Source organism: Aulonocara stuartgranti (genome assembly GCF_965226115.1).
Source record: "Aulonocara stuartgranti genome assembly, chromosome: 23".
Taxonomy (NCBI): domain Eukaryota; kingdom Metazoa; phylum Chordata; class Actinopteri; order Cichliformes; family Cichlidae; genus Aulonocara; species Aulonocara stuartgranti.
Genome location: NC_138958.1, coordinates 48214279 through 48240648, shown reverse-complemented (window position 1 = coordinate 48240648; position 26370 = coordinate 48214279). Strand labels below are relative to the sequence as shown.

General features: G+C 45.2%; 1 protein-coding gene and 1 pseudogene across 2 annotated transcripts in view; both read right to left on the bottom strand.

Moving 5' to 3' along the window:
- The window catches only part of LOC309701488 (NACHT, LRR and PYD domains-containing protein 12-like), a 100961-nt gene that overhangs the window by 3513 nt on the left and 71078 nt on the right, over nt 1-26370 (bottom strand). The window lies entirely within an intron of this gene.
- On the bottom strand, nt 12978-18020 carry LOC309700374 (protein NLRC3-like; annotated as a pseudogene). Its single transcript has 2 exons — nt 17747-18020; nt 12978-14752 (listed from the first exon to the last, which is right to left on the bottom strand). The product of its transcript is annotated as a protein NLRC3-like (transcript).

The window sequence follows — 26370 nt, the reverse complement described above, 5'->3', positions numbered from 1 at the left end:
GATGTAAGTTTATTAGACAAAGTGCTTGAAATCATTCAGTGTTTCATCATCTGTTCAGAGCTGAAGAAGGTTCAGAATGTAGAAGTTTAGAAAATGGAAACTCCAAACAGCTGAAGCCAACAGGAAGCAGCTTCAAACAAACACAACAAGAGAAAAAACTCTGAATGTTTCACATTAAAGTCGTACATTTCTCATAAAAACAGGACAAAGACTTGAAAAAGTCGTGTTTTCCCTTCCAGGAACCACATGGCTTCACTTTTAAAGGTGAAGTGTGAAAGAAATGGACATATTTGAAGTCCAACACCTTTTTCCAGTCACATTATTAAAGCAGACAAACTACAAGCTCATTTTCATTCCTTTTTTTTTTTTTTTTTTTTTTTTTGGCCTGTCCCGTTTGGCTCTTTTGCCATCAGAATTATTGTCTAAAGGCAAAGAAAGATGCCCAACGGATTTACTTTACCAAATTGACCATCCCAGCCTTGCCATAATGGTCCATTTGATTCACCTTTTATTGTTTATTTTATTTTCACTTGCTGTATACGGGACAGACTTGACTGGAGAAAGAAGGAGAGAAAGAAAGAGGGAAAGAGAAACAGCTGAGAAGAGGGACGGGGGAGAAGGGCAAAAAACAAAAACCAACAGAATGGGCAGGAAAAAAAAGAAAAAATGCATATATCGATCACCTGGATCACCTGTTGAGAAAGAAAAAAGAAAACAAGCCGAAGCGAACAAGAGTAATAGAATAAACAACATCACAATGATATATGGGAATATGACAGTAAATACTAAATATTAAACATTATTGTGCAGCACATAAGATCAACAGAACACAGTGTGCTTTGAGGTAGGAGCCAAAAAGGGTGTAGTTTGTGGGTGTGATCACCCGTGTGTACACCTGTGAGCATGGACGCGCTTGTTTTTTTAAAAGGTTCCTTCATGTAATGATCTGCTAGAGGGTGTGGGGGGGCCACAACCCCGTCCTCCAGGGCATGAAGCAGGTATGGAGGAGATCAAAACTCCAGACATCCAGAGGCCCCCAGAACACAAGACCGCCCCGACTCCGCAGCAGCAGGGAGGCCCCACACTCCAGACCGCAGTCGGACGGCCAACTCCTCCTCCTAGCCCCCCCGCTCCAGCAGGTCGCAGAGAACGGAGGTGAGAGAAGACTCCAAACCTCCCTCCACCCGCTCATTGTAGTGTTGATGCATGTGTGTTCTAAGGTGCATTTAAAACCCAGGAGGGCATGGAGCTACCTGCCAGAGAGCAGCAGGTAAGCGCATAGTCCCTCCTGATAGCCCTCAATGTCTAAGTGTATTTAAAATTGAGAGGTGGGCAACGACGCCAGGGGTGAGGTGTACACCCTGATGGTAACCTGGATTCCATGTATCGTGCCCACCCCCAAGATCCTATATGTATGTGTAATGAGAGTGTGAGTAATGTGAATGTCTAAGTTGTGGGATAAAATTGAGGCAGAGGCAGCCAGAAGAAGACAGAAGGGGGGGTAGCCTCCTCTGCACCCTGGTGACATACCCCTACTCCAAGGCCCTGCATGTGTGGGTGGTTGTGGTGGAGCGGGAAGAGGGAGGCAGCTGGAGATGGGGAGGGAAGGAAGGGAGGGGCAAGTGACCCCTCCCTGGGGCCAGCTCCCCCGCTGACCCCAGTAGGCACCCCCATACTCCGCGACCCGCCAGGGAAAGGGGGCCCAGGCCCATCCAGACCGGGGACCAGTGCAGCAGCGCCTCCCGGCCCCACAGAGCCTGGGACAGTCCACCCAACCCCACCACAGAGAAAACTGCACCCACCCCACCATCCACTCATCTTCCAGACTACATAAGACAATAGACGCCCAGGCTGAGATCTTCCTCCACCTCTCCTGTATCTCCCCTTCCTGCAGAGAGAGTTCCTGAAGAGAGGAAAGCTCCTGCAAGATGTGACAATCTCCCCCACCAGTTGAAGAGCCCCCCAGGTGGCTCGATGCACCGGCGGCACCCCGCGCCAGGGCTGGGCCCCCATGCACCCGCCCGCCCACAACCCCGGCAACACACCAACCAGGACCCAAGCCCCCGAGGACCGGCCAGGGCCCCAGCCCAGAGATGGAGCGCCCCCAGAACCTCAAGTCGTGTTTTTCCTTCCAGGAACCACATGGCTTCACTTTTAAAGGTGAAGTGTGACAGAAATGGACATATTTGAAGTCCAACACCTTTTTCCAGTCACATTATTAAAGCAGACAAACTACAAGCTCATTTTCATTCCAACAAGTCATCTTCTGACCTGGACTAACAACACTGGTCTCTATGTGCAGCTGGCTGTGAGACCAGTGCTCAGGGAGCGTCTACAAAGTGCAACACTGAAAGAACATCACACACTCATTTGCTTCCAGCACTTTCACACAAACATCTACTGTCATTATTGTCACCAAACTCTGTGGATCCTTTATTGCAAATTCAAATGGGATCAAATGGTCAGACAAAAGAGGGTTATGAGGAAATATGATGAAATGTTGTGTATTAGCAGCAAGTTATTGAATCATTTTCCTCAGAAACCAAACAAAATGATTGACAAACATGTTTTTACAAACTCAGTGTTGGACTTGGATCAGCAGGATAAGCTGATGTTTAAAGGCATTTGAGTCTCGCTGTATGAGAGTCCAGTTCTTACTCAATATTTATGGATGATGTTCTTTCAGTGTTGCACTTTGTAGACGCTCCCTGAGCCTCACAGCCAGCTGCACATGGACCAGCTGACATTACCCAGCATTAGAGGCGGCTGTAAAAAATTCATGTTCCCATTTAAATGGTTTTAATTTGAATAAAACGATGTTGATTCATTCGATCCTGAATCGATGTTTAATATAAATGTATTTTGCCAGAATCTCAGGTTAAAGCTCACAAACTATTTCAACAAGCAGCAAACAGCTAAAACAGTAAATGAGAGCAGCTAAACACACAAAGATGGAAACACAGAGCGTGGATCGTTCACTCGACGGCGCGTACACGGACACGCCGTCGGGGCTGAAAGTGGACAGCTCACAGATCCTGAAGCTGCAGGTTTCATCTGTCTCCAACCAAAACTGAGTGATGCAGCAAAAGAAGATCCAAACTCTGCTTCACGTTTGATAAATATGCTCATGAATTCTCTCTGACTTTGGCTGTTCCTGCCTGCACAGCTCTCTCTCTCTCAGTGTACTCCAAGAACAGCTTCAAACATCTGTTTCTGCATCATTCACTGTTTATTAGCCACCAGTCTGCTGTTGTGTTCAGTGCTGTCGGCCTCTGACAGTAAAGCCTCATTTCTGCTGTTCCATGGAAACTTTTTAAAATGATGACAGATTACAAACTCTCAGCTGTGTCTGTAATCAAACCTCTGTAACTTTGCTTCACTTCAGCAGCATCAGCTCATGTTCACATGTTGCTTCATGGTTTGCTTCAGTTTTTGATCGACTGCAGAATATTTTGAAGGTTATCTGCTATAAAAAGCCAGAAGAGGAAAATCTGCTTCATGTGTTTCTGTTTGATCCTCAGTGACTTTGACACAAAGGCCTCTGCTGTGATGATCACACCTCTGATCAAGTCTCACAGTGTCACAACTGATAAATGATCAGAGTTAGAATATTTCTGACTGTCTGCTGTGTGCCGTGACCTTTGACCTGCTAAAGACAGTCAGCTGTGGATTATTCATTGTTGTGTCTGATACTTAGAACTGTGAGGAAGAAGCTACACAGTTAATCAGGGTCCCCTCTCTCTGAATCAGGAAAGGTGGGCAGGCTGCGTGTGGGCCGCGGGCCATACGTTGAGTATCACTGTTTGAAATGTGAACATTGTTCTGCTGCAGTCAATGGACTAAACCAGAGAAGAAGAAAACAGACTTTACCATGAAGATCCTCAGTGTGGATCAGTATAATATCAGCCTGATGTCTGCAGTTTAGTGTCAGCACAACTTTCACATCATATTCATCTCAGCACAACTAAAACATGCTGACTGACCTCAGAGTTTCAAGTTTACATCCTGGACTCTCCAGGAAACCACACAGATGCTTCACTCCTGGACCCTGCAGCTTGTAGTTGTTGTACAGGTCCAGCTCTCTCAGATTGGAGGGGTTGGACTTCAGTGCTGCTGCCAGATAATCACAGCTGATCTCTGACAAACCACAGCCCATCAATCTGTATAAAGAATGAAAGATGTAAGTTTATTAGACAAAGAGCTTGAAATCATTCAGTGTTTCATCATCTGTTCAGAGCTGAAGAAGGTTCAGAATGTAGAAGTTTAGAAAATGGAAACTCCAAACAGCTGAAGCCAACAGGAAGCAGCTTCAAACAAACACAACAAGAGAAAAAACTCTGAATGTTTCACATTAAAGTCGTACATTTCTCATAAAAACAGGACAAAGACTTGAAAAAGTCGTGTGTTTCCTTCCAGGAACCACATGGCTTCACTTTTAAAGGTGAAGTGTGACAGAAATGGACATATTGAAATCAATGATATCAAAGCTGGAATCAAATGAGTCCAAGTCTTCTGCTGATTCAGCATCACATTCATCTTTGCTCCTTGTTCTGCATCCCCACCATAAATATAAAGAGGCAAAACTCACATTTTCCAAAATCCTCTTTAAGCTTCGACAATAAAGGAAGATAGTTTTATACAAGTCTTTGTGGTTTTCTTGTCACCCAGATGCCCGAGTACTTAAACTTGTTATAGCTGGGTTTAAAAGGGGCTAAAATACACAAAACTCCCCAGTTGTCGTACAGATAGACTTTGCCTCGCTCTTCCCAAAATTCACTTTATATCCAGAAATTGTCCCAAATTCCTTAAGTATGCATTAAGGTGACCTTGAGGCTCTTAAAGGCGCCTATAAATAAAACGTATTATTATTATTATTATTTTAAGTCTATCCAAAAGTTTGCGGAGGCTGTTCGATGGGTTGGAAATAAATAAAATCATGTTGTCGGCATAAAGAGAGACTTCATGTTCGATACCCCCTCCATGTTTTCCCTCAACACCAACACATTGTCTCAGAGCAACAGCTAGCGGTTCAATGGCAAAAAGGAGACAGAGGGCATCCCTGTCCTGGGGGGCAGATTATTGTTAGTCCGGACGGCTGTTAGAGGGGAGCAATACAATACTTTTATCCAAGATACAAAATTAAAGCCACATTTTTTAAGCGTATAAAAAAAAAATCCCATCTCGCCCGATCCAACGCCTTTTCTGCGTCAAGCCAAATTACGGTTTCCAATGTATCACCTTTAACATGGGTATAAATGATATTTAATAGAGCTCTAATGTTCAAAAAAGAGTGCCTAATAAAGCCCGTCTGGTGAAATAATGGAGGACAAATACTTGTGTAAGCGACGGGCCAACACTTGAGCCAGGATCTTGGTGTCTGTGTTGAACAAAGATATTAAACGACATGAACGACAATCTAAATGGTCTTTTTCCTGTTTTACAATTAAACACATCACTGCTTGATGCATTGTTGGAGGCAACGACTGTGAGAGGAAGGATTCTTCAAAAGTTGATTTTAACAGTGAATTCAGTCGGTCAGAAAACTTTATGAAAAAATCAGATGGATACCCGTCGGGGCAGCAGATTTTCCAGACTGCATGCTCCGTACGGCCGTTTCAATTCCAACATTAGAGACAGGTTCCTCCAGACTAGCGATCGCATCTTCTCCCAAGGAGGGAATATCAAACACCTTATTGAAATCATTGTGGATCTCAAGGATAGTTTGGTTGTCTGTAGACCTTATTCCCTGGTCATTGTAGATCTCAAGGATAGTTGGTTAGCTGTTCTTAGTCGCAGCTGGTGAGCTGATAACTCGCCTGTTTTTTCTCCATGTTCATAAGCGTAGCTGCAACTTTGACTAATCTTGTTTTGTAGATATGAGATTGTATTCAGTTTGTCATTGTAACCGCTGTGTATATAATACAGGCTCAGGAGAGTGGCTGTACACAGCATGTAGTTTAGTGTCACGGTCGCAGTAGCTGACCGTATGGAGAGTGTGTGGAGGACTCAGGTGCAGACACTGGCGCAGACACTATGGACCCAGCAGCTTACAACCCTTCTGCGGAGCTAAAGGACGACATCATTTTCACTGTGGAGAATCTTCTCAGCCTATGGCTGGAACACCCCCCGGAAGAGCTTCGCCGCGCAGCGGAAGACCGGCTGCAACGGCTCTTTTCCGGCCTGCCATGGCTATTGGAATCGCTTCCCCCGACCATGCAGGCCTTTCTCCACCTCACACCACACCTTCTCTCCGCCACTACTACCTCGCAGCCTCACCTACCGGATGTAGTTTTGCCCGGCCCGTTGGAGCCGTCTGCGGGGAGGAAACGTCGATCGCGCCGTCGGCGCGCCACCCCACAGCCGGACGTTCGGACTTCTAAATCGCCGGCTGTGGTGAGTGAGGATTCCTTTCCGTTTTCAGACTGTTTGACTGTTCATTCAGGGGCGGTGTTCTGTGCGGCAGATGATATCGGGAACAGCATATCACCTGCTCAGCAGCCCCTCTCAGCTCAGTCTCCAGTGCCTGTTTCAGCTCAGTCTCCAGTGCCTGTTTCAGCTCAGTCTCCAGTGCCTGTTTCAGCTCACGCTCCAGTGCCTGTTTCAGCTCACACTCCAGTGCCTGTTTCAGTTCACGCTCCAGTGCCTCCAGGGTCACCTGTAGCTCAGGCCCCCGTAGCTCTAGTGCAACCTGTAGCTCAGGCCCCTGTAGCTCCAGTGTCACCGGTTTCGCACACTCACATAATGCAGGGAGACAGCCTAAGTTCCAGTCTGGGGCCTGTCCAGCCCTCGTCTCGTGTCTCCGCTGGAGGGTCCGAGGGACTGCTCCGGCCTTCGTCTCAAGTCTCCGCTGGAGGGTCCGAGGGACCGCTCCGGCCTTCGTCTCCTGTTTCCGCTGGAGGGTCCGAGGGACCGCTCCGGCCTTCGTCTTCTGTTTCCGCTGGAGGGTCCGAGGGACCGCTCTGGCCTTCGCTTCCTGCCTCGTCCGCTGGAGGGCCCGAGGAGCCCGTTCAGCCTCCTGTCTCCGCTGGAGGGCCCGAGGAGCCCGTTCAGCCACCTGTCTCCGCTGGAGGGCCCGAGGAGCCCGTTCAGCCTCCTGTCTCCGCTGGAGGGCCCGAGGAGCCCGTTCAACCACCTGTCTCCGCTGGAGGGCCCGAGGAGCCCGTCCGGCCTCAAGCCACGTCAGCTGGAGGGCCCGAGGAGCCCGTCCGGCCTCAAGCCACGTCAGCTGGAGGGCCTGAGGAGCCCGTCCGGCCGCCTTCTGCTCCTGCTTCGCCTGGTCCAGCTTCGGCTTCTGCTTCTGCTTCGCCGTCGCCTGGTCCAGCCTCAGCCTTAGCTCCTGTTTCGCCGTCGCCTGGTCCAGTCTCTGCCTCAGCTGCTGCTTCGTCGTCGCCTGGTCCAGCTTCATCCGAGTCTTCGTCCTCGTCTGGTCCGGCCTCCGCCTCTGCCACGCCTGGTCCAGCTTCTGTCTGTGCTTCGCCCGGTCCGGCTTCAGCCTGTGCTTCGCCCGGTCCGGCTCCAGCCTGTGCTTCGCCTGGTCCAGCCTCTTCCGGGTCTTCGTCTTCGCCTGGTCCGGCTCCGTCGTCTGTGGCTGCCACGCCACCGTCTGGTCCAGCCTCGTCTGGTCCTGCCTCGTCTGGTCCGTCTGGTCCTGCCCCGTCTGGTCCGTCTGGTCCTGCCTCGTCTGGTCCTGTGCCCACTGGGCCTCGGCCAGTGCGCTTGACACTGGAGCGCCGCCGCTGCCTTCCGCGCGGCCGGCCTCCTGAACTGCTCCATCGTCTCCTTCGCCGCCGCCGCCGTTGCCTTCCGCGCGGCCGGCCTCCTGAACTGCTCCGTCGTGTCCTTCGTCGCCGCCGCTGCCTTCCGCGCGGCCGGCCTCCTGAACTGCTCCGTCGTCTCCTTTGTCGCCGCCGTTGCCTTCCGCGCCGTCGGCCCCCTGAACTGCTCCGTCGTCTCCTTCGTCGCCGCCGTTGCCTTCCGCACGGCCGGCGTCCCGGACTGTTTCCACGTCGTCGCCGTTGCCGTCCGCACGGTCGGCCCCCTGGCCGGCCCCCTGAACTCTTCTGTTTTGGACTCCTGTGCTGTCGGCCCCCTGGCCGGCCCCCTGAACTCTTCTGTTTTGGCCTCCTGTGCTGTCGGCCCCCTGAATTGTTCTTTTTTGGGGCTCGTGTTTTGTTTTGGGGCTTTCTTGTGCTTCGGTGTTTTTGTTTCGTGCCCTCCTTCCTGGGCCCCCGCCGCCCGCCCTGGTCGGGTTGTTTTCTGTTTTTTGGGCTGTCGGGGGCCAGCCCTTGCGGGGGGGGGGGGGGGGGGGGGTACTGTCATGATCCTGGGTCCTTTTGACCCAGCGTTTTGTGTTTTCTCTTCGCGATTTTGGTTCTGTTCTCCTCTGATTAGTGTTTACCCTGTTCCCCCCGTGTGTTCCTGTATCTAGTCCGCGTTTCTTAGTTTGTGTCCTTTCATGTGTAAGTTCCTGTTTTATTGTGAAGGTATGCGTCTTATGTGAGTGTTTTCAGTTTGCCTCCCTAGTCTCGTCATGTTAATCACTCCCAGCTGTGTTTCCCACCTGTGTGTAATCTCCCTGTGTTCTCTGAGTGTATTTAAGTTGTATTTTCTGTCTTAGTAATTGCTGGTTTGTCTGTGTTGTTTCCCCTCGGTCTCCCTGCGTCTCTCCGTGTATATTTCTCCGGATCTCCCCGCATCTTCGTTCTGGTTTGTCTTGTTAGTTCTACCCAGTTTAGGTTTTCCTGTTTCACGGTACCCACGCCATTGCTGTTTGTATTTTCGGTTGTTAAATAAACACTCATCTGCACCAGAGCTGCCGCATTTTGGGTCCTATCTCGTATTCCACACGGCTTGCCCCGGCAAACCGTGACAGAAGAGGTGTTCGGTGAAGCCCATCTGGTGACTAATTCTGGGCTGTGGAGAGGATTTAAATGGAAGGTGGTCATGAGATATTTTAGAACCCCAGAGATAATTGCCAAAATGAAGCCTACAAATCCTGACACCTGCTGGCGAAATTGTGGTACTTCTTTAGGAACCCACTCACATATATTCTGGTCATGCCCAAAAATCTGCTCACTTTGGAATGACATATTTAAAGTTCTCAGTACAGTTTTCCAACAACCATTAACAAAAGACCAACAGTTAGCCATTTTAGGAGTCTTACCAAAGGGTTTTGCGGGAAACAATAAAAAGTATCTCTTAAGAATCTTGCTTACAGCAGCACTAAAGTGTATCACTATTAAATGGCTGAATCTTGACCCACCTTCATATAATATGTGGATTGATAAAGCAAGAGAAATTTACCAGATGGAGGAAACAACATCTGCGCTGCAGATTCAGAGAGAATTGTTTACTGAGCGTTGGCGACCCATACATGCTTTACTGTTTCAATAATTTAGCATAGGTCTGTTTCGTTTTGTACATTTACGGCTAAGTTTGTCACATGTTATTTAATATTACATAAAGTTTTTGTTTTGTTTTGTTTTTGTTATGTTGTTGTCTGTTTGTTTGCTTGCTTGGGTTTTGTTTTGTGCTTCCTAATTGCAGTTCTTATTTTAATCTACATTTCTGCATTGCAGTTCCTGTAACTCAAGGCCAATATCTGACAACCTACAGACCTTCAATCTGTATAAAGAATGAAAGATGTAAGTTTATTAGACAAAGTGCTTGAAATCATTCAGTGTTTCATCATCTGTTCAGAGCTGAAGAAGGTTCAGAATGTAGAAGTTTAGAAAATGGAAACTCCAAACAGCTGAAGCCAACAGGAAGCAGCTTCAAACAAACACAACAAGAGAAAAAACACTGAATGTTTCACATTAAAGTCGTACATTTCTCATAAAAACAGGACAAAGACTTGAAAAAGTCGTGTTTTTCCTTCCAGGAACCACATGGCTTCACTTTTAAAGGTGAAGTGTGACAGAAATGGACATATTTGAAGTCCAACACCTTTTTCCAGTCACATTATTAAAGCCGACAAACTACAAGCTCATTTTCATTCCAACAAGTCATCTTCTGACCTGGACTAACAACACTGGTCTCTATGTGCAGCTGGCTGTGAGACCAGTGCTCAGGGAGCGTCTACAAAGTGCAACACTGAAAGAACATCACACACTCATTTGCTTCCAGCACTTTCACACAAACATCTACTGTCATTATTGTCACCAAACTCTGTGGATCCTTTATTGCAAATTCAAATGGGATCAAATGGTCAGACAAAAGAGGGTTATGAGGAAATATGATGAAATGTTGCGTATTAGCAGCAAGTTATTGAATCATTTTCCTCAGAAACCAAACAAAATGATTGACAAACATGTTTTTACAAACTCAGTGTTGGACTTGGATCAGCAGGATAAGCTGATGTTTAAAGGCATTTGAGTCTCGCTGTATGAGAGTCCAGTTCTTACTCAATATTTATGGATGATGTTCTTTCAGTGTTGCACTTTGTAGACGCTCCCTGAGCCTCACAGCCAGCTGCACATGGACCAGCTGACATTACCCAGCATTAGAGGCGGCTGTAAAAAATTCATGTTCCCATTTAAATGGTTTTAATTTGAATAAAACGATGTTGATTCATTCAATCCTGAATCGATGTTTAATATAAATGTATTTTGCCAGAATCTCAGGTTAAAGCTCACAAACTATTTCAACAAGCAGCAAACAGATAAAACAGTAAATGAGAGCAGCTAAACACACAAAGATGGAAACACAGAGCGTGGATCGTTCACTCGACGGCGCGTACACGGACACGCCGTCGGGGCTGAAAGTGGACAGCTCACAGATCCTGAAGCTGCAGGTTTCATCTGTCTCCAACCAAAACTGAGTGAAGCAGCAGCAAAAGAAGATCCAAACTCTGCTTCACGTTTGATCAATATGCTCATGAATTCTCTCTGACTTTGGCTGTTCCTGCCTGCACAGCTCTCTCTCTCTCAGTGTACTCCAAGAACAGCTTCAAACATCTGTTTCTGCATCATTCACTGTTTATTAGCCACCAGTCTGCTGTTGTGTTCAGTGCTGTCGGCCTCTGACAGTAAAGCCTCATTTCTGCTGTTCCATGGAAACTTTTTAAAATGATGACAGATTACAAACTCTCAGCTGTGTCTGTAATCAAACCTCTGTAACTTTGCTTCACTTCAGCAGCATCAGCTCATGTTCACATGTTGATTCATGGTTTTCATGGTTGATTCTCCTCATTTTTTCAAAAATGACCTCTGACAGGAAAGTCTCATTTCTGCTGCTCAACACTGAAGAAATGTAAACTTTTCAAAATGATGACAAATTGGAAAACACCTAAACCCAGGAGATGTAACCCTTCTCTCTGGGGCGGAGGCAAGCGGACCACCTCTTTGATTAGAGCTGTGTCTCTAATCAAAGCAGAGATGGAACGATGCCACTTTTTATGTCCGATATCGATATGAATCCAATATAGTCAATTTTATAATCAAACGTTTTTTTTAATATCTTGCTGCATTTTGTATAAGTTCATACTCAAGTTTAAAAAATCTAAACACTAAAGCTGTTCTGTTATACCTGTCTGCAAAAACACACTGCAGCCAAAACATTAGACAATACTGATCTTTGTATTTAAACTTTTTTCAGAACTTTAAATCTAAGTATCTAAAGTAATATTCAAAAGTCATTTAAATCAGTCTGATGCAGACTTCAAAAACTCTTTGGTTGTGACTAAAAGAAGTGCAACATCAGCACCAAATAATGTTTCTATTGAACAACTAACACAAACAGGTTGTAGAATGGAGCCTTTTCTACTCACAGCTGAACAGAAACAACATCCAGAGTGGAAAACAGTGCAAATAACTGCAAACAGGCTTCATGACACTCATGTTTGATCAGATTCACTCCCTGCTCTCACACAGCAACTCCAGACCTACATTCATCTTTTCCCTCTGAACCCCCCAAACATACAAACCCTGAGCCACCACCATTGCCCTTTCACTGACTGCCCCACTCCACCATTTGACTCTTAGAACTGAAGACGCTTCTCTCATAAGAGGTGAAACATCTTCAAGGAAGTCCAGACGCTTTTCTTTCCAAGCTTCTTAGACTACGATGACCTGGATGTCTGAGAACCTTCACAGACTGATTTTACAAGAACAACTTGTGTCAAAAATCCCTGGCAGTGCCTCTCTGTCACACACACAAATCACTACAGTTACAAATTTAATAACTTAAAAAGTAAAAAGACCACTTTTGAGCCGTGTCTTTTTGGCCATAACGAATACCAAAAGAACCGAAATTTAATAACATTAAAACCAAACAATAAATGAGCAAAGTAGTGCATGATAAATATAGATGACAAATACAAAGTGCAATATAGAAACACAGGGTAAAAAGAAATGAACAATTAAAAAGGAGGATAAAAGATGTGAGCAGTAGTTAAACAGTAGAAATAAATATATAATAAACAAACAAAAATAGATAATAAATGAAAGCCAGGTCAGAAAGGTGAGTTTGGCTTTAAAAGCATGAAAACACACTGCTGTCTTCAGGAAGGCTGCTCCAGTAACAGAAAGTCATCTACATGTGGGTTTAGTTCTGACTTTAGGGACAAGTAAAAAAATAAAATAAAATAAAAACATCTGTCCAGACAACCTGACAGTCAAAAATATAAACTCAGGAACTTAAAAGGAAAATTGTGATAACTTTGAACGTCCGCATCAAGATAAACTTACAGATTTAAGAGTCAAAAAGTGTCAAAAAGTCTGTATCCTTACCCGAGAGTTTCAAGTTTACAGTCAGGACTCTTTAGTCCAACACACAGCAAATCCAATCCTGAATCCTGCAGCTTGTTCGAGCTCAGGTCCAGCTCTCTCAGATGATTGGATGGGGAGCTGAGAATTTCAGACAAAGCTTCAAAGCTTCTTTTTGAGAGTTTACAATCTCTCAGCCTGAGGAAGAATAACAATGGAGACATATTCTTTTATTCATCTAGCATTATTAAACATATTTGTTCATAGATTCACTTACAGCACTTTCTTGGATGCTTTGACCACTGGCAGCAGCTTCAAAAATGCCTTCTCTGAACGGGAGTATTTCTCCAGGTCGAACTCATCCAGATCTGATGACAGTAAGATGAAGACCAGAGCCGACCACTGAGCAGGAGACAGTTGATCTGTGGAGAGACGTCCTGATCTCAGGGACTGTTGGATCTCCTCCACTAGAGAACGATCATCCAGTTCATTCAGACAGTGGAACAGGTTGATGCTTTTCTCTGCAGACAGTTTCCCACTGAGCTTCTTCTTGATGTAGTGAACTGTTTCCTGATTGGTCTGTGAGCTACTTCCTGTCTGTGTCAGCATGCATAGGAGATCCTGATTGGTCTGCAGTGAAAGACCCAGGAGGAAGCGGAGGAACAAGTCCAGGTGTCCATTTGGACTCTCTAAGGCTTTGTCCACAGCACTCTGGTAGAAGTCTTTTACAGTAAGTGTTTTCTGGAAGATTTTAAAGCGAGGAGATTGTTTCTTAAGCAGGTTGACTCCAGAGTTGATGAAGGTCAGATAGACATGAAGAGCAGCAAAGAACTCCTGAATGCTCAGATGGACGAAACAGTAAACGACATCGGTGAACATGTGACACTCATCAGCTTTAAAGATCTGTGTGAACACTCCTGAGTACACTGAGGCTGCTCTGATATCGATGCCACACTCTTTCAGGTCTGATTCATAGAAGATCAGGTTTCCTTTCTGCAGCTGATCAAAGGCCAGTTTTCCCAGAGACTCAATGATCTTCCTGCATGACTCTGTCTCAGCTCCTCCATCATACTTGATGTCCTTCGTTTTTAGGTGAAATAGCACAAGGCGTAGGTAGAGCTCTGTGAGAGTCTTAGGCAGATCTTTGCTCTCTTTGTTCTTCATGACAAACTCCAGAACTGTAGCAGTGATCCAGCAGAAGACTGGGATGTAGCACATGATGTGGAGGCTTCGTGATGTCTTGATGTGGGAGATGATGCTGCTGGCCTGCTCCTCATCTCCTCATCTCTTCCTGAAGTACTCCTCCTTCTGTGGGTCAGTGAACCCTCTGACTTCTGTCACCATGTCAACAATGTCACGAAGGATCTTATTGGCTGCTGCAGGTCGTGTGGTTATCCAGAGGCGAGCAGAGGGAAGCAGTTCCCCCCTGATGAGGTTTATCAGCAGCACATCCACTGAGGTGGACTTTCTAGGGTCAGTCAGGATTGTAGTTTTGTGGAAGTCCAGAGGAGGTCGACACTCATCCAGACCATCAAAGATGAACACAACCTGGAAGTCTTCAAAGCTGCAGATTCCTGCTTCTTTGGTTTCAGTAAAGAAGTGATGAACAAGTTCCACCAAGCTGAACTTTTCCTCTTTCAGCAGATTCAGCTTTCTGAAAGTGAATGGAAACATGAACTGGATGTCCTGGTTGGCTTTGCCTTCAGCCCAGTCCAGAGTGAACTTCTGTGTTAGGACTGTTTTCCCAATGCCAGCCACTCCCATTGTCAGCACTGTTCTGATTGGTTTATCTCTTCCAGGTGGGAGTTTAAAGATGTCTTCTTGTCTGATGGTTGTTTCTGGTCTGTCTGGTTTCCTGGATGCTGTTTCAATCTGTCTGACCTCATGTTCATCATTGACCTCTGCAGTCCCTCCCCCTGTGATGTAGAGCTCTGTGTAGATCTGACTCAGGAGGGTCGGGTTTTCTGTTGTAGAAATCCCCTCGAGCACACACTGGAACTTCTGCTTCAGGTCTGACTTGAGTTTGAGCTGACACTCAGTGAGAATCTCTGCATGAATAAACAGCAAATGACACAAATGAGAAAACTGCATTCTGGTTACTGTGGTTATGTGTTCAGTTCACTGGACTCTTGGTGTCATGATCCGGGTGAGTCTGAGTAACTTTCCACAGCATCAGCTCTCCTCCCCTGGGTGGAGCCCTCCTCACTCCTCCATGCTCCTCACCTGTTGCCAATTACTCCGGCAGTATTTATGAGCAGCACTCACAATGAACCTTCTCCAGATTGTGTGCTTACCACAGTCAGTTCTCTGCCTCACATTTTGTCTTGTGCTCCTCAGCTTGTTTCGCGTAACCCTCTTTTCCTGTTCCCTAGTCGGCACCTGGATACATCTTCCAACTCTCGCCATAAGTCACGCCTCAGGATTCTGGCCTGCCACTGCTGGGAAAACTCACTCTTGCAAACTGCCATCCTCACCTGCCTGCCTCCCTGTGCACCCACATCTCACTCTGTACCCAGATTTAATTCATCTCCTCCTCCAGCTGATCTCCACCTGCAGCCACGTAACACCTCTTAGTTTTTAAATCTTGGACTCATTCACTACACTGTGGACCACTCAGATTATTATCTCATTTGTTCCAGTGATCGTGGATAGTTTCTATTCGCCCGATTCTGCCCCTGTTGTTCCTTTGACCTGCCTCAGCTTATGTTCTGGCCTCAGCTCTGCACTTCTCATAATACCTCGCTTGCTGTTGAATTTAGCCGTGATTCAGCTTTCTCCGTCGAGAAATCTAGTAAAATACATTTATTTTAAATGTCACTTTTTTGGTTCTGTGCTTGACTCCATTCCTTTTCATGAGCCATTGAGCCCTGATACTTGGGTTATAACTGAGGGCAGGTTTTATAGAGACACATTTGATTTAATTGTGTTTATTTATACAGCACCAAATCAATACTAGCAACATTTCACATATTACATAAACAACACTATGGAGCCAGTAATGAATAAATATGTAGAATAAATGAAAGAATTTCAAGTAAAAAAGTTTTTTTTAAATTCCTCCAAATAACAACAACAGTCACCCCAATGTGCTTTATATTGTAAGGTAAAGAACTTACAATAATACAACAGAAAAAAACCCCAACTATCTTTTTGGGGCCTGAAAACTGAAGGCTCTGCCTCCCATTCTACTTTTAAATACTCTGTGAACAACAAGTAGGCCTGCAGAGCGAGAGCGAAGTGCTCTAATAGGGGGATATGGTACTACAAGGTCATTAAGATAAGATGGGGCCTGATTATTTAAGACCTTGTATGTGAGGAGCAGGATTTTGAATTCAATTCTGGATTTAACAGGAAGCCAATGAAGGGAAGCCAAAACAGGAGAAATATGCTCTCTCTTTCTAGTCCCTGTCAGGACTCTTGCTGCAGCATTTTGGATTAGCTGAAGGCTTTTCAGTGAGTTTTTTGGACTTCCTGATAATAATGAATTACAGTAGTCCAGCCTGGAAGTAATAAATGCATGAACTAGTTTTTCAGCGTCACTCTGAGACAGGATATTTCTAACTTTAGAGATGTTGCACAAATGGAAGAAAGCAGTCTTACATATTTGTTTAATATGTGCGTTGAAGGACATGTCCTGGTCAAAAATGACTCCAAGGTTCCTCACAGCGTTACTGGAGGCCAAGGTAATGCCATCCAGAGTAAGAATCTGCTTAGATACCATATTTCTAAGATTTTCAGGGCCGAGTACAATAACCTCAGTTTGATGTGAATTAAGAAGCAGAAAGTTAGCGGCCATCCAGGTCTTTATGTCTTTAAGACATTCCTGCAGTTTAACTAATTGGTGTGTGTTATCTGGCTTCATGGACAGATAGAGCTGGGTGTCATCTGCATAGCAGTGTAAATGTATGTTATGTTTGCTAATGATGCTGCCTAAGGGAAGCATGGTAATGGGAGCGTTGCCAGCAGAAGGCTGAAGTGGAATCTCCCAGAAAGCTGCAGAAGAAAAAACGTGAGCTGAAATGGTGGATTTCAGTCAAACAAGGAGAACTGTGGCTTTCCTCAAACTTTTGACCAATCACCTTAGTGTCCTGTTTATCAACCATAATAAAAAGCATTTACTGTCTGGGCATTTTTTTGTTTGGGTCTCCAAACAGCAGAAAGAAATGGCAGCCATTTTTTTTAACTTTACCTTCAACTAGTAAATAGATTTAAGAAAAAGCACTTTGTGTCATGGTCCCTGTGCCCCGCTGGTCGATCCTCTATTGTGCAATATGTTTGTGGTTTGTTTGCTCTCTCTCACTCTCTCTCTCGCCGCGGCGACGCTCATTGCGGGCTCCCGCTGCTGGCCCACACACCTGCTCATCACCGCACCGGCCGCTGATCCCAGCTGATTACTGCACTACTTAGATGGCGAGTCTGCACTAGTCTTCGCTGGATCGTTGAGCTATCAGTATCGTTTTTTTGGAACCCGATTCTGAGAGGAGTGATTGAGGAGGAACATTTGTACAGAAAGTGTGGAGCACCCTTCTCCCAACCCTGTTTCCCACGGACCCTGGCGACCCGGACCCGTTTCCCCTGCACGTTGTATGTAGCCACTTGGTGAATGTGTTCACTGTAAATAAACGCACTGTTCTTCGCTTAAAGGAATACCCTGGCCTGCGCCTGAGTCTCTTTCGGAAACCCTATCACTTTGATCATATTTGTGACGTGTCCCAAACTGTTGTTGTCGCCTCATTTATGTTGATAAAACAGCTCTAAAACCAATCTGACAATATAAATCTGTAAAATGGGCTGAAAACCTGCTGCTGCTCCCATTTTAATCAAACCAACCCAGAGAGCAGATATTCATGTGTACACAGGAGGTTATTTGTGCAGATACATAAAACACATATAAACTGTAGGCTTTCTGCAGTCTCTCACTCCTGAAAGTGTTGGCAAGTGTTTTGGATTTATTATTTATATGGATGCTTATGGCACCTGTGTAATGTTAACTAATGTTTTTATTGTTTAAGTGTTTTTTGTTTAGTCATTCCCTGACTTACCTTTGGGTTCTGGGATGGTTTTATTTAAATTCTCCAACAGATCATTCCTGTTTAACCTCCCCAAAAGATTTTTAGTGACTTCAAAAGTGTTGATAGCGTAGGTATCAAACATCAGATCCACTATGTCCGTCCTCTCTGCATTCTCCAGTTCACTCTCTGGAATTGCTGGTAAACCTTCTACAGACCCATTCTTCAGATGCCACGTGATTTTTTCAAAGTCATCACGTCCCAAATTCTCCAAAGTCCCCAGAAGGATTTCTTTAGGTGTCGTCATCTTTTACCCTGTAAGGACCCGATAAACAAAGACTGTAACAACAGCTGGAGAGGTAATTGTCTGATTTATCGGAATTTAACTTGATTCTAACAGCAGTTCATCACTACCACCAATAAATTTCTAAGACTCAGAATGCAACAAAATTGCACATGAAGAAGCACATAGAGAAGTATCCAAGTAACACTTTGCTACAATATAAAACAAACTATTATAAATAAAGAAAATATATAAACTAAATATATACACTACCCGTCAAACGTTTTAGAACAGCCCAATTTTTCCAGTGTTTTTGTCACGGTTTGCGAGCCGTGTGTAAATTATCAAAGGACCCTTTATGCAGGCAGCTCAGATGCAAGTGAGTTTATTCATCACATGGTGATACAAACAGAAATGGAGAAGGTGAGCATGGAAACTAAGCAAAAACCTAAAAACTAATAGTACACGAATATGAAGAAGTACACGAAGGGAAGACGAAAACACGGAACACAAGGGGTGGGAGCAAAGCACCACAACACATCACTATATAGACAGTTACACAGAGGGAGACACAGAAGGCAACAACACAGGGTGGAACAAATGGACAGAGAAGACTAAACACAGAACAGAGTGCACAGAGAAACAAGGGGGGCAGGGAATCAAAACCTAGGAAGCATAGAATAACTCACAAACTAAACTGGCATAACACAAAAATCACAAAGAACTGAAACCACTAGATCAGGAGACCCAGGACCCTGACAGATACGCAGACAAACCAGCAACTAACAGAGGCAAACACAAGGCTTAAATACACAGAGGGATAACGAGGGAATAAGACACAGAAGGAAGACACATCTGGGAGTGATTGACAAGACGAGACAGAGGAAACGCAAACTAAACACACTGACATGAGACACGGACCTTCACAACAAAGCAGGAAATACATAGACTGAACTTAGAGGTACAACAAAACACAGAACCAAAACGTAAGAATAAACAAAGATACATCATGAAATCAAAGATTAACAATACAAAACAGAAAACACTGAGTCACAGACCAAGGATCGTGACAGTTTTATTGAAAATATCCTTTTTATTTCTCATTGCACTCTGAAATGAAAGCATAGTACAAATAAGCAGTTGGAGTTAAAAATAAATCATGAAACACATTTATAGACCAAAGTTTATTCTAAACGTTTGACTGAACACACCCGTGGCTTCTGTCTACAATAGAAATCAAATATTCTCCCATATCTGTAGCAGATGTTCCCGTAAACGTGGACCTTGTAATAATAATAATAATAATAATAATAACAACTTTATTTATAAAGCGCTTTCAAACAAAGTGCTGTACAACTAAAGAGATAAATAAAATAAAAGCGATACATAGCAATACAGGTAAAAGACACAATACAAGTTAAAAACAATAAAAATGTAAAAACTAAAAGCCGTAGAATTAAGACATGTAGGATCGGGTGAACAAATGTGTCTTCAACTTGGTTTTAAAAACCTCCACAGAGCAGCCTGCCGAATATCTTGTGGGAGGTTGTTCCGCAGAAACGGGGCATGAAAAGAAAAAGCTCTCCAATTGTCTTTTTTCTGGCTCGAAGAACTTTTAGAAGACCAGAGTCCTGAGATCGGAGAGCACGAGATGGAACATAAAGGTGTAAAAGGTCGGAGAGGTATGAAGGTGCCAATCCGTTTAAAGCCTTGTAGGTGAGCAGCAGGACCTTAAAATCTGCTCGAACCTGACAAGGTAGCCAGTGAAGACATCTCAGAACAGGGGTAATGTGCTCAAATTTCCCAGTTCTTGTTAAAATGCGAGCAGCTGCATTTTGCACCAACGCCAGAATCTCAGGTTAAACCTCACAAAACTTTAACAACCACCAAACAGCTAAAACAGTAAATGAGAGCAGGAACACGGATTCTGCACAAAGACGTAAACACAAAGCTCGGAGCCACCGACGCATCAGAATCAGTGAGATGTCGCCTTTCTCACCCGATGGCACGGACTGTCGGGCTGAAAGCCGACAGCTCGCTGATTCTGATGTTTCGGCGGCTCCGAGCTTTGTGTTTACGTCCTTTTTACGCTGATTCTAAAGCTGTTAGTTTTATCTCTCCATCCATCCATCCATCTTCATCCGCTTTATCCGAGGCCGGGTCGCGGGGGCAGCAGCCTAAGCAAAGAGGCCCAGACCTCCCTCTCCCCAGCCACCTCCTCCAGCTTATCCGGGGGAACACCAAGGCGTTCCCAGGCCAGCCGAGAGATATAATCTCTCCAGCGTGTCCTGGGTCTGCCCCGGGGCCTCCTCCCGGTGGGACATGCCTGGAACACCTCACCCAGGAGGCGCCCAGGGGGCATCCTTGTCAGATGCCCGAACCACCTCAGCTGGCTCCTTTCGATGTGAAGCAGCAGCGGCTCTACTCTGAGCCCCTCCCGGATGGCCGAACTTCTCACCCTATCTCTAAGGGAGAGGCCAGCCACCCTTCGGAGGAAGCTCATTTCTGCCGCTTGTATCCGCGATCTCGTTCTTTCGGTCACTACCCACAGCTCGTGGCCATAGGTGAGGGTAGGGACGTAGATTGACCGGTAAATTGAGAGCTTCGCTTTTACACTCAGCTCCCTCTTCACCACGACGGACCGGTGCAGCGTCTGCATTACTGCAGCCGCAGCCCCAATCTGTCTGTCGATCTCCGGCTCCCTTCTCCCATCACTCGCGAACAAGACCCCGAGATACTTGAACTCCTCCACTTGGGGCAGGAACTCATCCCCGACCCGGAGTGGGCACTCCACCCTTTTCCGGCTGAGAACCATGGCCTCAGATTTGGAGGTGCTGATCCTCATTCCCGCTGCTTCACACTCGGCTGCGAACCGTTCCAGTGCGAGCTGGAGGCCCTCACCCGATGAAGCCAACAGAACCACATCATCCGCAAAAAGCAGAGATGAGATTCTGAGGCCACCAAAGCGAAAGCCCTCCGCCACTTGGCTGCGCCTAGAAATCCTGTCCATAAAAATTATGAACAGAACCGGAGACAAAGGGCAGCCCTGGCGGAGCCCATCACCCACCGGGAACGAGTCCGACTTATTGCCGGCAATGCGAACCAAGCTCTTACAACGGTTGTATAGGGATCGAATGGCCCGTAGCAATGGGCCAGACACCCCATACTCCCGCAACACCTCCCACAGGACACCCCGAGGGACACGGTCGAATGCCTTCTCCAAGTCCACAAAACACATGTAGACTGGTTGGGCAAACTCCCATGCACCCTCAAGTATCCTGGAGAGGATAAAGAGCTGGTCCAGTGTTCCGCGACCAGGACGAAAACCGCATTGTTCCTCCTGTATCCGAGGTTCGACTAGCGGACGAACTCTCCTTTCCAGCACCCTGGCATAGACTTTCCCAGGGAGGCTGAGGAGTGTGATCCCCCTGAAGTTGGAACACACCCTCCGGTCCCCCTTCTTAAAGATGGGGACCACCACCCCGGTCTGCCAGTCCACAGGTACTGCCCCTGATCTCCACGCAACATTGCAGAGACGTGTCAACCAGGACAGCCCTACAACGTCCAGAGCCTTCAGGAACTCGGGGCGGACCTCATCAACACCAGGGGCTCTGCCACCAAGGAGTTGTTTAACTGCCTCAGTGACCTCGCCCCCGGAAATTGGCGGGTCATTCCCCTCATCCCCAGACTCTGCTTCCTCCTCGGAAGACGTGTCAGTGGGATTAAGGAGGTCCTCGAAGTATTCCTTCCACCGCCTGACAATTTTCTCAGTCGACGTCAGCAGCGCTCCGCCAGTAGTAGCTGCGTAGTTATGGAAGCTATCCATTAGCACGTTGCTGGGCGTATCACTCTCCTCGTTAGCATTCTCAGGCGCTATCTTAGACTTGGAACTTTCCAGTCCCCTTTTCGCTCCTTTCTGATTCGGCATTCTGCTGCTTCTTGCCCTACGATTGCTGTATCTTCTCTTATTTAGTGAATTGTTAGTGTTAGCAGCATAAAGTTGAGGTTTTACCGTTGTTCACGAACTTTCTGTGCAGAACTCGGTAGAGAGCGTCTACTCACTCCGCCATCTTGGCACCCCCCCGATCGGGTAGTGACAGTGTCCAAATTCATCGGCTGCATCCTCCTGAGGACCCGGCCTTCGCGGCGTACGTAAGCTGGGTCCTCAGAAGGTTGGATATGCTGGAAGTAAACGGCTGGGGAAATTGGACGGTCTAGCCTTCTGATTAGCGTCACCGCTGTCTCGGTGGAGTTTAATAAACTCGGCTGTCTGCTCCTTGCTATCTGCAATATAACAGGACACTGGAGTAAATTCTCGACCGTCTCATACTTCTGTTTAATCAGTTTTCTGTTTGATGTTTATTCAGCTGTGTAAAAACCAAGGAGGAACCCACCCGGGGGATTAATAAAGTTTTATTTTATCTAATCTAATAACTTTAATCTCAGCCAAACCGATTTACTCACGAACAAACAAAACACTGAAAAAAGCCAAACAATAACATTTTTAGGTTGTCTAAGTGACTTATATATCACGTTTAACCTGAGTAGCGAAAGTCCGCGGTGATCTGAAAATGATGTGCCGGGAGTTGTGCCGTTCTCGGTGGCTTCAGTGACCCTCGAGCTCCCGGCTGGCTATAGTGCTGGTGGGTAGCAGACGTCTCAAAAAAATGTCGAAGCACTTTTGCAAATATGCGGTATCTTGATAAACCGAGCAGATATTTGATGTTTACATAGCTACTTTCTCGCCTGAAAATATGTTAAAAGTTTATTTTGTGACCCAGAAAGATTAGTATGAGTAATTTTAAAACTTAGTAGCGGCCGCCAAATTGAGGAACTGGATTTGGTGGTCATGAAAATGGCATTAAACAAGTCCCCAGGGACAGATGGACTCACTACTAATTTTTATCAATTCTTCTGGAAGGACCTAAGAACTTTATTGTTTGATGCATTAAAGGAATCGATAGAGAAAAAAGAACTGATGCCAAGCATGAAACAAGGGTTGATAACCCTGATTCCTAAATCAGGTAAGGATAAAAGAATTTTAGACAATTTAAGACCCATCACCTTACTAAACACTGACTATAAGATCCTGTCTGGAGCTGTAGCTGAGAGGCTAAAGAAAGGCATCTCAAACATTATCAGTGAAACACAATCAGGTTTTTTGAAAGGAAGACTAATTCATAACAATATTAGGCTGGTTTTGGACCTCCTTGAGTACAGTGAATTAATCCAAGAGAGAGGATACATCCTGTTCTTGGATTTTTACAAAGCATTTGACTCAGTTGAACATACGTTCATATTAAAAACTCTGCAGTCTTTTGGTTTTGGAGAGGAATTTATCAATGTTATAGAGATGCTATATAATGACATTAACAGCTCTGTTTTGCTAGAACATGGTACATGTTCAAGGTTTGAGGTTAATAGAGGGATAAGGCAGGGATGTAGCAGCTCACCACTTCTGTTCATCATGGTTGCTGAGCTGTTGTCTATTTTGATTATAAACAGTCACATTGAGGGGTTAACTGTGATGGGTGAACAGATAATAATCAGTCAGCTCGCAGATGATACCACCCTGTTTCTAAAAAATGAGGACCAGATTCCTTTAGCCTTACAGGCGATCAACCACTTCTCCAAAGCTTCTGGCCTACAGCTGAATATTAATAAATGCGAAATTCTAGCTCTGCATGAGTGTCCCCTGCAAGCAATAGATAATATACAGATCAAAAAAGAGGTGAAGTATCTGGGCATTGTAATTTGCAAGGATAAGACATCAACTGAAAATAAGAATATCTGTACCAATATAGAAAAGTGTAAGTCAATTTTAAACAGGTGGCTGCAAAGGGACATAACTCTGTTTGGGAGAATCTTGCTAACCAAAATGGACAGTCTGTCCAGACTAATCTATCCAGCCTTTTCTCTGCCCACATCTCCAAAACTAATTAAATCTATAAATAATCTTAATTTTAGGTTCATATGGAGGAACAAATGTCATTCTATAAAGAAAAATGATATGATTAAGAATTATGAAGAGGGTGGGGCTAATGCCATTGACTTTGATGTTATGAATGGTGTACTAAAACTGAAATGGTTAAGATCTTTCATTAGGAACAAAAATTCCTTTTGGAACATTATTCCCAGTGTGATTTTTGGCAAAATGGGTGGAATAGACTTTTTGTTACGTTGTGACTTTGATTGCAGTTCGTTACCTGTTAAACTCTCAGCTTTCCATCAGCAGGTCCTTCTCTACTGGAAATTAATCTACAAACATAACTTTACTCCTCACAATACCCCTATATGGAACAACAGGTATATCCGTTTGTGTAGGAAATCTGTGTACATGGATGAATGGAGATCTAAAGGGATTTGGGCTGTAGCTCATTTTATGGATGATAATGGGGTCTTATTAAAACATGATACGTTTTGTGAGAAATTTGATGTAAGATGTACTGTTAAGAGATATCAATCCCTAGTGAAAGCCATCCTTTCACTAGGGATCAATGATAAAAGAAGATATTGTGCACTCTAAAATTTCTCCTGGACTGAGGCAGCTCTGCATAGCTGGAGCTGAATTTGGTGACAGCAGGTTTACAAACAAAGTGATCAGGAATATTTTAATAAACTAAATTTGCCCTAATCCGGTTAAAAGAAATTATATTCTTAAAGAATTTGAGACCATGGAGGTTAAGGCGATAAGAAAAAAGTATACAGTGGGGCAAAAAAGTATTTAGTCAGCCACCGATTGTGCAAGTTCCCCAACTTAAAATGATGACAGAGGTCAGTAATTTGCACCAGAGGTACACGTCAACTGTGAGAGACAGAATGTGAAAAAAAAATCCATGAATTCACATGGAAGGATTTGTAAAGAATTTATCCGTAAATCAGGGTGGCAAATAAGTATTTGGTCACCTCAAACATGGAAAATCTCTGGCTCTCACAGACCTGTAACGTCTTCTGTAAGACGCTTTTCTGTCCCCCACTCGTTACCTGTATGAATGGCACCTGTTTGAACTCATCATCTGTATAAAAGACACCTGTCCACAGCCTCAAACAGTCAGACTCCAAACTCCGCCATGGCCAAGACCAAAGAGCTCTCGAAGGACACCAGGAAAAGTATTGTAGACCTGCACCAGACTGGGAAGAGTGAATCTACAATAGGCAAGCAGCTTGGTGTGAAGAAATCAACTGTGGGAGCAATCATCAGAAAATGGAAGACATACAAGACCACTGATAATCTCCCACGATCTGGGGCTCCACGCAAGATCTCATCCCGTGGGGTCAAAATGATCATGAGAACGGTGAGCAAAGATCCCAGAACCACACGGGGGGACCTGGTGAATGACCTGCAGAGAGCTGGGACCAAAGTAACAAAGGTCACCATCAGTAACACACTACAACGGCAGGGAATCAAATCCCGCAGTGCCAGACGTGTTCCGCTGCTGAAGCCAGTGCATGTCCAGGCCTGTCTGAAGTTTGCCAGAGAGCACATGGATGATACAGCAGAGGATTGGGAGAATGTCATGTGGTCAGATGAAACCAAAGTAGAACTTTTTGGTATAAACTCAACTCGTCGTGTTTGGAGGACGAAGAATACTGAGTTGCATCCCAAGAACACCATACCTACTGTGAAGCATGGGGGTGGAAACATCATGCTATGGGGCTGTTTTTCTGCCAAGGGGACAGGACGACTGATCCGTGTTAAGGACAGAATGAATGGGGCCATGTATCGTGAGATTTTGAGCCAAAACCTCCTTCCATCAGTGAGAACTTTGAAGATGAAACGCGGCTGGGTCTTCCAACATGACAATGATCCAAAACACACCGCCCGGGCAACAAAGGAGTGGCTCCGTAAGAAGCATTTGAAAGTCCTGGAGTGGCCTAGCCAGTCTCCAGACCTCAACCCCATAGAAAATCTGTGGCGGGAGTTGAAAGTCCGTGTTGCTCGGCGACAGCCCCAAAACATCACTGCTCTCGAGAAGATCTGCATGGAGGAATGGGCCAAAATACCAGCTACTGTGTGTGCAAACCTGGTAAAGACCTATAGTAAACGTTTGACCTCTGTTATTGCCAACAAAGGTTATGTTACAAAGTATTGAGTTGTATTTTTGTTATTGACCAAATACTTATTTGCCACCCTGATTTACGAATAAATTCTTTACAAATCCTACCATGTGAATTCATGGATTTTTTTTTCACATTCTGTCTCTCACAGTTGACGTGTACCTCTGGTGCAAATTACTGACCTCTGTCATCATTTTAAGTTGGGGAACTTGCACAATCGGTGTCTGACTAAATACTTTTTTGCCCCACTGTATTTCACTTCCTCTTTCCCCTAAAGTAAAAGAGGTTCACTTTAAAATCATTAATGAGGTTTATC